The following is a 12555-nucleotide window of genomic DNA, read 5'->3' on the forward strand; positions in this document are numbered from 1 at the left end:
TTGCTCTGATGAGTAATTGTAAAGATTTAATGCATCCCAAAAGGAACCCTATACTGAATAGTACACTACTGTTGAACAGGGTCCATAGGGTTCTGGTCAAAAGCAGTGCCATTTAGGATGCTGGTATGTGAACAACAGGACTTTTTGATGGGACATATTACATTATTAAACCTACCTGTCCTTTGGCCTCTAGAAAGTAAATGATTCATTAATGTATTCTTTCTTGTGATATTTATGTCATCATTTTGTGCCTTCGTTAGTTACTGAGGGGAGGTTAGGAGAGTAGGGGCACCTGTATGAGCGACGAGAGCTGGTTTTACATGTAAGTATTCACTAATAGGAAACCAAGTCAGTTAGGAGAGAAGACTAGTAGACACCCAGCAGAGTAATTGAAATGCAAGTTGTCAACCGTGATATTAGTTAGCACTGACACCATTAACCCCGATTCTAGCAACATCCTCATATGTACCAACCCCAAACACTCAGTTACACAACCATCAAGTTAAAATGAACTAGAACCCATTCCACATCATGTCAAATCAAAATAACATCAAATGTATTTATATAGCCCTTCGTACATCAGCTGATATCTCAAAGTGCTGTACAGAAACCCAGCCTAAAACCCCAAACAGCAAGCAATGCAGGTGTAGAAGCACGGTGGCTAGGAAAAACTCCCTAGAAAGGCCAAAACCTAGGAAGAAACCTAGAGTGGAACCAGGCTATGTGGGGTGGCCAGTCCTCTTCTGGCTGTGCCGTGTGGAGATTATAACAGAACATGGCCAAGATGTTCATAAATGACCAGCATGGTCAAATAATAATAATCACAGGCAGAACAGTTGAAACTGGAGCAGCAGCACGGCCAGCTGGACTGGGCACAGCAAGGAGTCATCATGCCAGGTAGTCCTGAAGCATGGTCCTAGGGCTCAGGTCCTCCGAGAGAGAGAGAGAAAGAAAGAGAGAAAGAGAAAATTAGAGAGAGCATACTTAAATTCACACAGGACACCGGATAGGACAGGAGAAGTACTCCAGATATAACAAACTGACCCTTGCCCCCCGACACATAAACTACTGCAGCATAAATACTGGAGGCTGAGACAGGAGGGGCCAGGAGACACTGTGGCCCCATCCGATGACACCCCCGGACAGGGCCAAACAGTAAGGATATAACCCCACCCACTTTGCCAAAGCACAGCCCCCACACCACTAGAGGGATATCTTCAACTACCAACTTACCATCCTGAGACAAGGCCCGAGTGTAGCCCACAAAGATCTCCGCCACGGCACAACCCAAGGGAGGGCGCCAACCCAGACAGGAAGATCACATCACCCCTCCTAGGCACGGTATGAAAGAGCCCTAGTAAGCCAGTAACTCAGCCCCTGTTAATAGGGTTAGAGGCAGAGAATCCCAGTGGAAAGAGGGGAGCCGGCCAGGCAGAGACAGCAAGGGCGGTTCGTTGCTCCAGAGCCTTTCCGTTCACCTTCACACTCCTGGGCCAGACTACACTCCATCGTATGACCCACTGAAGAGAAGGTTGAGACCGGGTTTGCGTCTCTCACATGGGTAGGCAGACCATTCCATAAAAATGGAGCTCTATAGGAGAAAGCCCTGCCTCCAGCTGTTTGCTTAGAAATTCTAGGGACGATTAGGAGGCCTGCGTCTTGTGACCGTGTAGGTATGTATGGCAGGACCAAATCAGAGAGATAGCAGTAAAACCTTGAAATCAGCCCTTGCCTTGACAGGAGGCCAGTGTAGGGAGGCTAGCACTGGAGTAATATGATATATTTTTTGGGTTCTAGTCAGGATCCTATTTAGCACTAACTGAAGTTTATTTAGTGCTTTATCCGGGTAGCCGGAAAGTAGAGCAGTAGTGCATTGCAGTAGTCTAACCTAGAAGTGACAAAAGCATGGATACATTTTTCGGCATCATTTTTGGACAGAAAGTTAGATTTTTGCAATGTTACGTAGATGGAAAAAAGCTGTCCTTGAAACAGTCTTGATATGTTCTTCAAAAGAGAGATCAGGGTCCAGAGTAACGCCGAGGGCCTTCGCAGTTTTATTTGAGACGACTGTACAGCCATTAAGATTAATTGTCAGATTCAACAGAAGATCTCTTTGTTTCTTGGGACCTAGAACAAGCATCTCTGTTTTGTCCGAGTTTAAAAGTAGAAAGTTTGCAGCCATCCACTTCCTTATGTCTGAAACACATGCTTCTAGCGAGGGCAATTTTGTGGCTTCACCATGTTTCATTGAAATGTTCAGCTGTGTGTCATCTGCATAGCAGTGAAAGTTAACATTATGTTTTCGAATGACATCCCCAAGAGGTAAAATATATAGTGAAATCAATCGTGGTCCTAAAAACGGAACCTTGAGGAACATCGAAATTTACAGTTGATTTGTCAGAGGACAAACAATTCAGAGAGACAAACTGATATCTTTCCGACAGATAAGATCTAAACCAGGCCAGAACTTGTCCGTATGGACCAATTTGGGTTTCCAATCTCTCCAAAAGAATGTGGTGATCGATGGTATCAAAAGCAGCACTAAGGTCTAGGAGCACGAGAACAGATGCAGAGCCCCGGTCTGATGCCATTAAAAGGTCATTTACCACCTTCACAAGTGCAGTCTCAGTGCTATGATGGGGTCTAAAACCAGACTGAAGCATTTCGTATACATTGTTTGTCTTCAGGAAGGCAGTGAGTTGCTGCGCAACAGCCTTTTCTAAAAATGTTGAGAGGAATGGAAGATTCGATATAGGCCGATAGTTTTTTATATTTTCTGGGTCAAGGTTTGGCTTTTTCAAGAGAGGCTTTATTACTGCCACTTTTAGTGAGTTTGGTACACATCCGGTGGATAGAGATCTGTTTATTATGTTCAACATAGGAGGGCCAAGCACAGGAAGCAGCTCTTTCAGTAGTTTAGTTGGAATAGGGTCCAGTATGGATCTTGAAGGTTTAGAGGCCATGATCATTTTCATCGTTGTGTCAAGAGATATAGTACTAAAACACTTGAGTGTCTCTCTTGATCCTAGGTCCTGGCAGAGTTGTGCAGACTCAGGACAAATGAGCTTTGAAGGAATACGCAGATTTAAAGAGGAGTCCGTAATTTGCTTTCTAATAATCATCTTTTCCTCAAAGAGGTTCATGAATTTATTACTGCTGAGGTGAAAGCCATCCTCTCTTGGGGAATGCTGCTTTGTAGTTAGCTTTGCTTTGCGACAGTATCAAAAAGGAATTTCGGATTGTTCTTATTTTCCTCAATTAAGTTGGAAAAATAGGATGATCGAGCAGCAGCAAGGGCTCTTCGATACTGCACGGTACTGTCTTTCCAAGCTAGTCGGAAGACTTCCAGTTTGGTGTGGCGTCATTTCCGTTCCAATTTTCTGGAAGCTTGCTTCAGAGCTCGGGTATTTTCTATATGCCAGGGAGCTAGTTTCTTATGAGAAATGTTTTTAGTTTTTAGGGTTGCAACTGCATCTAGGGTATTGCGCAAGGTTAAATTGAGTTCCTCAGTTAGGTGGTTAACTGATTTTTGTCCTCTGGCGTCCTTGGGTAGACAGAGGGAGTCTGGAAGGACATCAAAGAATCTTTGTGTCATCTGTGAATTTATAGCATGACTTTTGATGTTCCTTGGTTGCGGTCTGAGCAGATTATTTGTTGCAATTGCAAATGTAATAAAATGGTGGTCCGATAGTCCAGGATTATGAGGAAAAACATTAAGATCCACAACATTTATCCCATGGGACAAAACTAGGCCCAGAGTATGACTGTGACAGTGAGTAGGTCCAGAGACATGTTGGACAAAACCCACTGAGTCGATGATGAAAGCCTTTTGGAATGGGTCTGTGGACTTTTCCATGTGAATATTAAAGTCACCAAAAATTAGAATATTATCTGCTATGACTACAAGGTCCGATAGGAATTCAGGGAACTCAATGAGGAACGCTGTATATGGCCCAGGAGGCCTGTAAACAGTAGCTAAAAAAAAGTTATTGAGTAGGCTACATAGATTTCATGACTAGAAGCTCAAAAGATGAAAACGTCTTTTTTGTTTGTTTGTACATTTCAATTTGCTATCGTAAATGTTAGCAACACCTCCGCGGGATGCACGAGGGATATGGTCACTAGTGTAGCCAGGAGGTGAGGCCTCATTTAACACAGTAAATTCATCAGGCTAAAGCCATGTTTCAATCAGGCCAATCACATCAAGATTATGATCAGTTCATTGACTATAATTGCCTTTGAAGTAAGGGATATGACATTAAGTAGCCCTATTTTGAGATGTGAGGTATCATGATCTCTTTCAATAATGACAGGAATGGAGGAGGTCTTTATCCTAGTGAGATTGCTAAGGCGAACACCGCCACGTTTAGTTTTGTCCAACCTAGGTCGAGGCACAGACACGGTCTCAATGGAGATAGCTGAGCTGACTACACTGACTGTGCTAGTGGCAGACTGGCTAACAGCCTGCTGCCTGGCCTGCACCCTATTTCATTGTGGTGCTAGAGGAGTTAGAGCCCTGTCTATGTTGGTAGATAAGATGAGAGCACCCCTCCAGCTAGGATGGAGTCCGTCACTCCTCCGCAGGTCAGGCTTGGTCCTGTTTGTGGGTGAGTCCCAGAAAGAGGGCCAATTATATACAAAATTCTATCTTTTGGGAGGGGCAGAAACCAGTTTTCATCCAGCGATTGAGTTGTGAGACTCTGCTGTAGAGCTCATCACTCCCCCTAACTGGGAGGGGGCCAGAGACAATTACTCAATGCCGACACATCTTTCTAGCTGATTTACACGCTGAAGCTATGTGGTGATCTCTGACTGTTTCATCCTAATAGCGTTGGTGCCGACGTGGATAACAATATCTCTATACTCGCCAGTTTGAGCTTTAGCCAGCACCATCTTCAGATTAGCCTTAACGTCGGTTGCCCTGCCGCCTGGTAAACAGTGTATGATCGCTGGATGATTCGTTTTAAGTCTATACTGCGGGTAATGGAGTCGCCAATGACGAGAGTTTTCAATTTGTCAGAGCTAATGGTGGGAAGCTTCGACGTCTCAGACCCCGTAACGGGAGGAGTAGAGACAAGAGAAGGCTCGGCCTCTGACTCCGACTCGTTGCTTAATGGGGAAAACCGGTTGAAAGTTTGTCGGCTGAATGAGCGACACCGGTTGAGCATTCCTACAGCATTACCCTCCAGAAACCGTGAGAAAGTTGTCCCGGCTGCGGGGACCGTGCGAGGGGATTTATACTAACGTTACTATCTGTACTTACTGGTGGCACAGACGCTGTTTCATCCTTTCCTACACAGAAATTACCCTTGCCTTAACGATTGCGTCTGAAGCTGGGGCTTGTAGCACAGTTGTATCCTCACCGTAAGGCGATCGTTCTCCTGTATGAGTACAGCGACTGCAATTAGAAGGCATCATGTTAATGTTACTTAGCTTCGGCTGTTGGAGGTCCCTTGACGAACCATGTCCAGATAAAGCGTCCGGAGTATTGAGGATTCTGTGTTATGACACTATAGCCCGTTACCATATGTGATTTAATATTATCTGCTGTTGGCTTGTGTGGATGTATGTATGTGTTATGCAACATAGCTGACTTGAACTTGTTAACAGCCATGGGCCTTTCTCATGATGGAAAAATACATAACATGAAGGCCGGACCTGTGCAATGAGTTGGGGGGGGCACATTCAGAACGTAGTGTTGCGAGAACAGTCTTGTTAGATAACAGGAGCCAGGTGCCTGATAACTGCATATCTACAACGACTGACCGCTGAAGCGCTTAGAGGGCTGGGACCAGCCTCTGCGCCAACAATCAACGATTGGGCGTGGTTTAGACTCACCCAGCCTCTACTCTGACAGGCCGGCTCGGAAGCAGGAACTACTTCTGTCAGAGTATATTAAATATCTTTGTCAGGAACAAGTCAGTTCTGTTTTTGCCCTGCGAGGTGGGACAGAGAGCCCGTATATACGAAAATTGCATTTACCACTTACTTAGCTAATAAAAAATACATAGCATACGTCGGTGCCTCATTTTTATATTTTTCCTGATACCAGATTCGAATTGACGCAACCCTGACACGAGGGGAAAAACCAAAAATATAAACGGTAATTATAAAGTAAAAACCGTAAAGTTGTCATGTAGCAAAGTAGGCAACAAAACACAGCAACACGTAAACAAGTCTGCAAGTTGTGACCGGAAATGGCGTCAAAATGCTGTGTGAGGTATCATGTGATGCTACTAGCATAAATGGACCAACACTGAGCAAATGTAGCTTAAGTCAAATGGTAATTTAAAACACAGGGTCAGAGTAATACTGCTGCGCATGGATATAATGCAAAATAAATGTTGCCATCACACCCCAGTTACTCAAGTCAGGTCAGACCTCAGCTCCAAGTAGGAACCACCAAACAATACAGAGGACACAAGTATTACAGTTAATGTTTATTTGAGCCAAACAAGCAAATGCAGTTACACACTGGACTAGAGTACCCGTTAACTATTGCATGTACACCACGTTTGATCAGATCCTTATAGGCCCTGATCAAAAGTAGTTCACTACATAGGGAATAGGTGCTATCTGGGATGCAAGCATGGTGTAGATTTTCCACAGGAAGTTGACTGTCCAGACAGACTCACACACCATATTCCGATCTATTCCTGATTAGTGTAAAATACATGCATATTCTACACAGTGATGATGAGGATGATTTTCCCTTATTTTGCCATTTGAGTTAATCAACCTCAGAGGAGAAGTAGAGTGTTTGTTTCCAATCCCCGCTTGACAGGACCTCCGATGTTATGCTGGGCAGGAGCAACAAAATGGGCTCCCGATTGAAAGACCTGGTCTACTTTAGAGGTCTAGCACTGTTATTTCTGTTCAGGTGTACCACTGGTCTACTCTAGGACATTGATTATATTAAGAGTGAATATCTATTCATGCGTACCACAGTCACCACCATGCTATGGAGGTCCTGGTTCAGTCTCTGCTGGATCTAGACGTGAGGGACAGCCAGGGGCGCACCCCTCTGGACCTGGCTGCCTTAAAAAGCCTTGTGGGAGTGTGTTGACGTCCTCATCAACCAGGAAGCCTCCATCCTGGTTAAAGACTTCACTCTGAAGAGGACCCCCATCCACGCTGCAGGTAGACATAAGGATATCACATAGAGCTTCTGTAATTAAAAAGTTTTCCTGACCAAGATGGCCATTTGTTTGGTCATGTTGCTAGGACGACTATGGTCCACTCTAGGGATGGTATCGTGTGAAAATGCCCACGAGACACTGATCTAAGGTCATTTTTTGTCATGTTCTCCACTAATGATTGAGGATCTAGGGAGGGTAAGCTGATCCTAGATCAGTGCACAGGGGAGACTTCTATCCAGAGCCAGGTACACAGCTAGCAAGTGACAGGCTTCAATGGCCTCAGCCCCAAAATTCTTTATTATCTGCTGTGTTAACATCATGAGGATGTCATCTACCAACACCACTGTTCTTGAATCTGTCTGTTCATGTGAAGGTTATAGTCGTCCAGCAATCTGCTCATATCCTCTCTGTTGATCCTCCTCTAGCTACCAATGGTCAATCATCTGACATTCTTATATCCTCTTGTTGATCCTCCTCTAGCTACCAATGGTCAATCATCTGACATTCTTATATTCTCTCTGTTTATCCTCCTCTCGCTACCAATGGTCAATCATCTCACATTCTTATATCTTCTCAGTTTTTCCATCTCTAGCTACTGAAGGTCAATCATCTCACATTGTTATATCCTCTCTGTTTATCTTCCTCTAGCAACCAACGGACATTCGGAGTGTTTGCGTTTGCTGATTGGAAATGCTGACATCCAGAGTACAGTGGACATTCAAGACGGAATAGTCACTTGGGTTTTGGATACAATTCCTGAAATAAAGAGATTTTGAAACTGGGGCTGCATCCAAAATGGCAACCTGTACCCTACTTGGTACAGTACTTTAAACCAAAAGTCCTATGGGCTCAGGTCAAGAGTAGTGTACCATATAGGGAATAGGTTGCCATTTGGGACTCAGCCTGGTTACTACCAGTTTGTAATATGACCTGTTGTCTTGTGTATCAGAACCCCTCTGATGCTGTCGGTGCTGAGCGGACACAGACTGTGTGTACTCCCTGTTCAACAAGGGAGCAAGCGTAGAAGCCAAAGACAAATGGCACAGAACAGCTCTACACAGAAGGGTTGTGAGGAGAGTTGGCTGTACGCGCTCACACACAGAAAGAGAGGGGGAGGCTTGTTCTGATCTAGGGATGGGGCCATTGAAATACTAGGGATGGCTTTGGTGTGGGATCTAGCATGGAATATAAATTATGCCCAAATATACCTATTATGATTCCTTATTATTTAATTGATTATAAATTATTCAAATCCATTCTTGTCTCCCCTCCCTTCCCTTCCTCCTAGGCGGTGACTTTTCACGAGGAGTGCAGCACAGTGCCAGCTTCCTGGTTCGGGAAGGTAAGGGGCGGAGCCATGTCCACCTGGTGGCGGCGTCCGGACACATCGGGATACTGGGGTGGCTCCTACACACCGCCCAGTCAGTGTGGACCCTCCCCGTCATCACAGACAACCAGGGCTACACGCCACTACACTTGGCCTGCTACAACGGTATGTACTGGACAGAGGGACAGCGAAGTGGGCCAGAGGCCACAAACAAATACACACATAAACATAGCGTGTCTTAAATCACCACAGCCAGCTTCAGGAGGGCACGAACCGAGACAGTCCGCACAGGAACCTTAAGAGTCCCTCAGACAGAGAGAGAGAAGAGGGAGGGATAGGGGGAGGCACAACAGGCCCACACTCATCCTCTCATACCACCAGGTTCCCTTCCAGCAGATACTGCACTTCAGAGGAACTGCTGCTGCTATACCCCATCTTTACCTTTACCCACAAAGGTCCTAAACGGTAGAAAGTGTCCGGCCAACAGACAGACGCACACCTTATGACGGCAATAACCTGTAGTCCAAGGGGATAGTAGCACTTCACTGAGAGCAAAACAGACAGGGACCAAAAGATGTGGAAGAAGCATTTTCAAAACCTGTTTTGACTGTAGAAATTGGGCTGAGTGTTTGTGCTGAGAAAAGACATAAGGAGTGATGTTTCATTTAAGTTTCATGAGAGTGATTGTCATGTTTATCCGCACACTAAGACAGTCAGAACGCACCTAGCCTCTTGTCTGTAATCCATGTGGGAGGAGGGGAAATCATACATTCTGTATGAACAAATATTTTTATAAAATCATTCATGTCTTTTTTTATTCCCACAGGCTCTGTGGGAATAAAAAAATGGTAGCATTTGCTCTGATGAGTAATTGTAAAGATTTAATGCATCCCAAAAGGAACCCTATACTGAATAGTACACTACTGTTGAACAGGGTCCATAGGGTTCTGGTCAAAAGCAGTGCCATTTAGGATGCTGGTATGTGAACAACAGGACTTTTTGATGGGACATATTACATTATTAAACCTACCTGTCCTTTGGCCTCTAGAAAGTAAATGATTCATTAATGTATTCTTTCTTGTGATATTTATGTCATCATTTTGTGCCTTCGTTAGTTACTGAGGGGAGGTTAGGAGAGTAGGGGCACCTGTATGAGCGACGAGAGCTGGTTTTACATGTAAGTATTCACTAATAGGAAACCAAGTCAGTTAGGAGAGAAGACTAGTAGACACCCAGCAGAGTAATTGAAATGCAAGTTGTCAACCGTGATATTAGTTAGCACTGACACCATTAACCCCGATTCTAGCAACATCCTCATATGTACCAACCCCAAACACTCAGTTACACAACCATCAAGTTAAAATGAACTAGAACCCATTCCACATCATGTCAAATCAAAATAACATCAAATGTATTTATATAGCCCTTCGTACATCAGCTGATATCTCAAAGTGCTGTACAGAAACCCAGCCTAAAACCCCAAACAGCAAGCAATGCAGGTGTAGAAGCACGGTGGCTAGGAAAAACTCCCTAGAAAGGCCAAAACCTAGGAAGAAACCTAGAGTGGAACCAGGCTATGTGGGGTGGCCAGTCCTCTTCTGGCTGTGCCGTGTGGAGATTATAACAGAACATGGCCAAGATGTTCATAAATGACCAGCATGGTCAAATAATAATAATCACAGGCAGAACAGTTGAAACTGGAGCAGCAGCACGGCCAGGTGGACTGGGGACAGCAAGGAGTCATCATGCCAGGTAGTCCTGAAGCATGGTCCTAGGGCTCAGGTCCTCCGAGAGAGAGAGAGAAAGAAAGAGAGAAAGAGAAAATTAGAGAGAGCATACTTAAATTCACACAGGACACCGGATAGGACAGGAGAAGTACTCCAGATATAACAAACTGACCCTTGCCCCCCGACACATAAACTACTGCAGCATAAATACTGGAGGCTGAGACAGGAGGGGTCAGGAGACACTGTGGCCCCATCCGATGACACCCCGGACAGGGCCAAACAGTAAGGATATAACCCCACCCACTTTGCCAAAGCACAGCCCCCACACCACTAGAGGGATATCTTCAACCACCAACTTACCATCCTGAGACAAGGCCCGAGTGTAGCCCACAAAGATCTCCGCCACGGCACAACCCAAGGGAGGGCGCCAACCCAGACAGGAAGATCACATCACCCCTCCTAGGCACGGTATGAAAGAGCCCTAGTAAGCCAGTAACTCAGCCCCTGTTAATAGGGTTAGAGGCAGAGAATCCCAGTGGAAAGAGGGGAGCCGGCCAGGCAGAGACAGCAAGGGCGGTTCGTTGCTCCAGAGCCTTTCCGTTCACCTTCACACTCCTGGGCCAGACTACACTCCATCATATGACCCACTGAAGAGAAGGTTGAGACCGGGTTTGCGTCTCTCACATGGGTAGGCAGACCATTCCATAAAAATGGAGCTCTATAGGAGAAAGCCCTGCCTCCAGCTGTTTGCTTAGAAATTCTAGGGACGATTAGGAGGCCTGCGTCTTGTGACCGTGTAGGTATGTATGGCAGGACCAAATCAGAGAGATAGCAGTAAAACCTTGAAATCAGCCCTTGCCTTGACAGGAGGCCAGTGTAGGGAGGCTAGCACTGGAGTAATATGATATATTTTTGGGGTTCTAGTCAGGATCCTATTTAGCACTAACTGAAGTTTATTTAGTGCTTTATCCGGGTAGCCGGAAAGTAGAGCAGTAGTGCATTGCAGTAGTCTAACCTAGAAGTGACAAAAGCATGGATACATTTTTCGGCATCATTTTTGGACAGAAAGTTAGATTTTTGCAATGTTACGTAGATGGAAAAAGCTGTCCTTGAAACAGTCTTGATATGTTCTTCAAAAGAGAGATCAGGGTCCAGAGTAACGCCGAGGGCCTTCGCAGTTTTATTTGAGACGACTGTACAGCCATTAAGATTAATTGTCAGATTCAACAGAAGATCTCTTTGTTTCTTGGGACCTAGAACAAGCATCTCTGTTTTGTCCGAGTTTATGGATGATCGAGCAGCAGCAAGGGCTCTTCGATACTGCACGGTACTGTCTTTCCAAGCTAGTCGGAAGACTTCCAGTTTGGTGTGGCGTCATTTCCGTTCCAATTTTCTGGAAGCTTGCTTCAGAGCTCGGGTATTTTCTATATGCCAGGGAGCTAGTTTCTTATGAGAAATGTTTTTAGTTTTAGGGTTGCAACTGCATCTAGGGTATTGCGCAAGGTTAAATTGAGTTCCTCAGTTAGGTGGTTAACTGATTTTTGTCCTCTGGCGTCCTTGGGTAGACAGAGGGAGTCTGGAAGGACATCAAATAATCTTTGTGTCATCTGTGAATTTATAGCATGACTTTTGATGTTCCTTGGTTGCGGTCTGAGCAGATTATTTGTTGCAATTGCAAATGTAATAAAATGGTGGTCCGATAGTCCAGGATTGTGAGGAAAAACATTAAGATCCACAACATTTATCCCATGGGACAAAACTAGGCCCAGAGTATGACTGTGACAGTGAGTAGGTCCAGAGACATGTTGGACAAAACCCACTGAGTCGATGATGAAAGCCTTTTGGAATGGGTCTGTGGACTTTTCCATGTCAATATTAAAGTCACCAAAAATTTGAAGTAGGCTACATAGATTTCATGACTAGAAGCTCAAAAGATGAAAACGTCTTTTTGTTTGTTTGTACATTTCAATTTGCTATCGTAAATGTTAGCAACACCTCCGCGGGATGCACGAGGGATATGGTCACTAGTGTAGCCAGGAGGTGAGGCCTCATTTAACACAGTAAATTCATCAGGCTAAAGCCATGTTTCAATCAGGCCAATCACATCAAGATTATGATCAGTTCATTGACTATAATTGCCTTTGAAGTAAGGGATATGACATTAAGTAGCCCTATTTTGAGATGTGAGGTATCATGATCTCTTTCAATAATGACAGGAATGGAGGAGGTCTTTATCCTAGTGAGATTGCTAAGGCGAACACCGCCACGTTTAGTTTTGTCCAACCTAGGTCGAGGCACAGACACGGTCTCAATGGAGATAGCTGAGCTGACTACACTGACTGTGCTAGTGGCAGACTGGCTA

General features: G+C 44.8%; 1 long non-coding RNA gene across 1 annotated transcript; it reads left to right on the forward strand.

Moving 5' to 3' along the window:
• The first annotated feature begins 7054 nt into the window (after positions 1-7054).
• On the forward strand, positions 7055-9255 carry LOC116364625 (uncharacterized). Its single transcript, XR_004208024.1, has 4 exons — positions 7055-7140; positions 7788-7844; positions 8089-8223; positions 8428-9255. It is a non-coding gene; the product is annotated as an uncharacterized LOC116364625 (long non-coding RNA).
• Positions 9256-12555: the final 3300 nt, after the last annotated feature.

The sequence above is a fragment of the Oncorhynchus kisutch genome, unplaced genomic scaffold (assembly GCF_002021735.2).
Source record: "Oncorhynchus kisutch isolate 150728-3 unplaced genomic scaffold, Okis_V2 scaffold1112, whole genome shotgun sequence".
Lineage (NCBI taxonomy): Eukaryota > Metazoa > Chordata > Actinopteri > Salmoniformes > Salmonidae > Oncorhynchus > Oncorhynchus kisutch.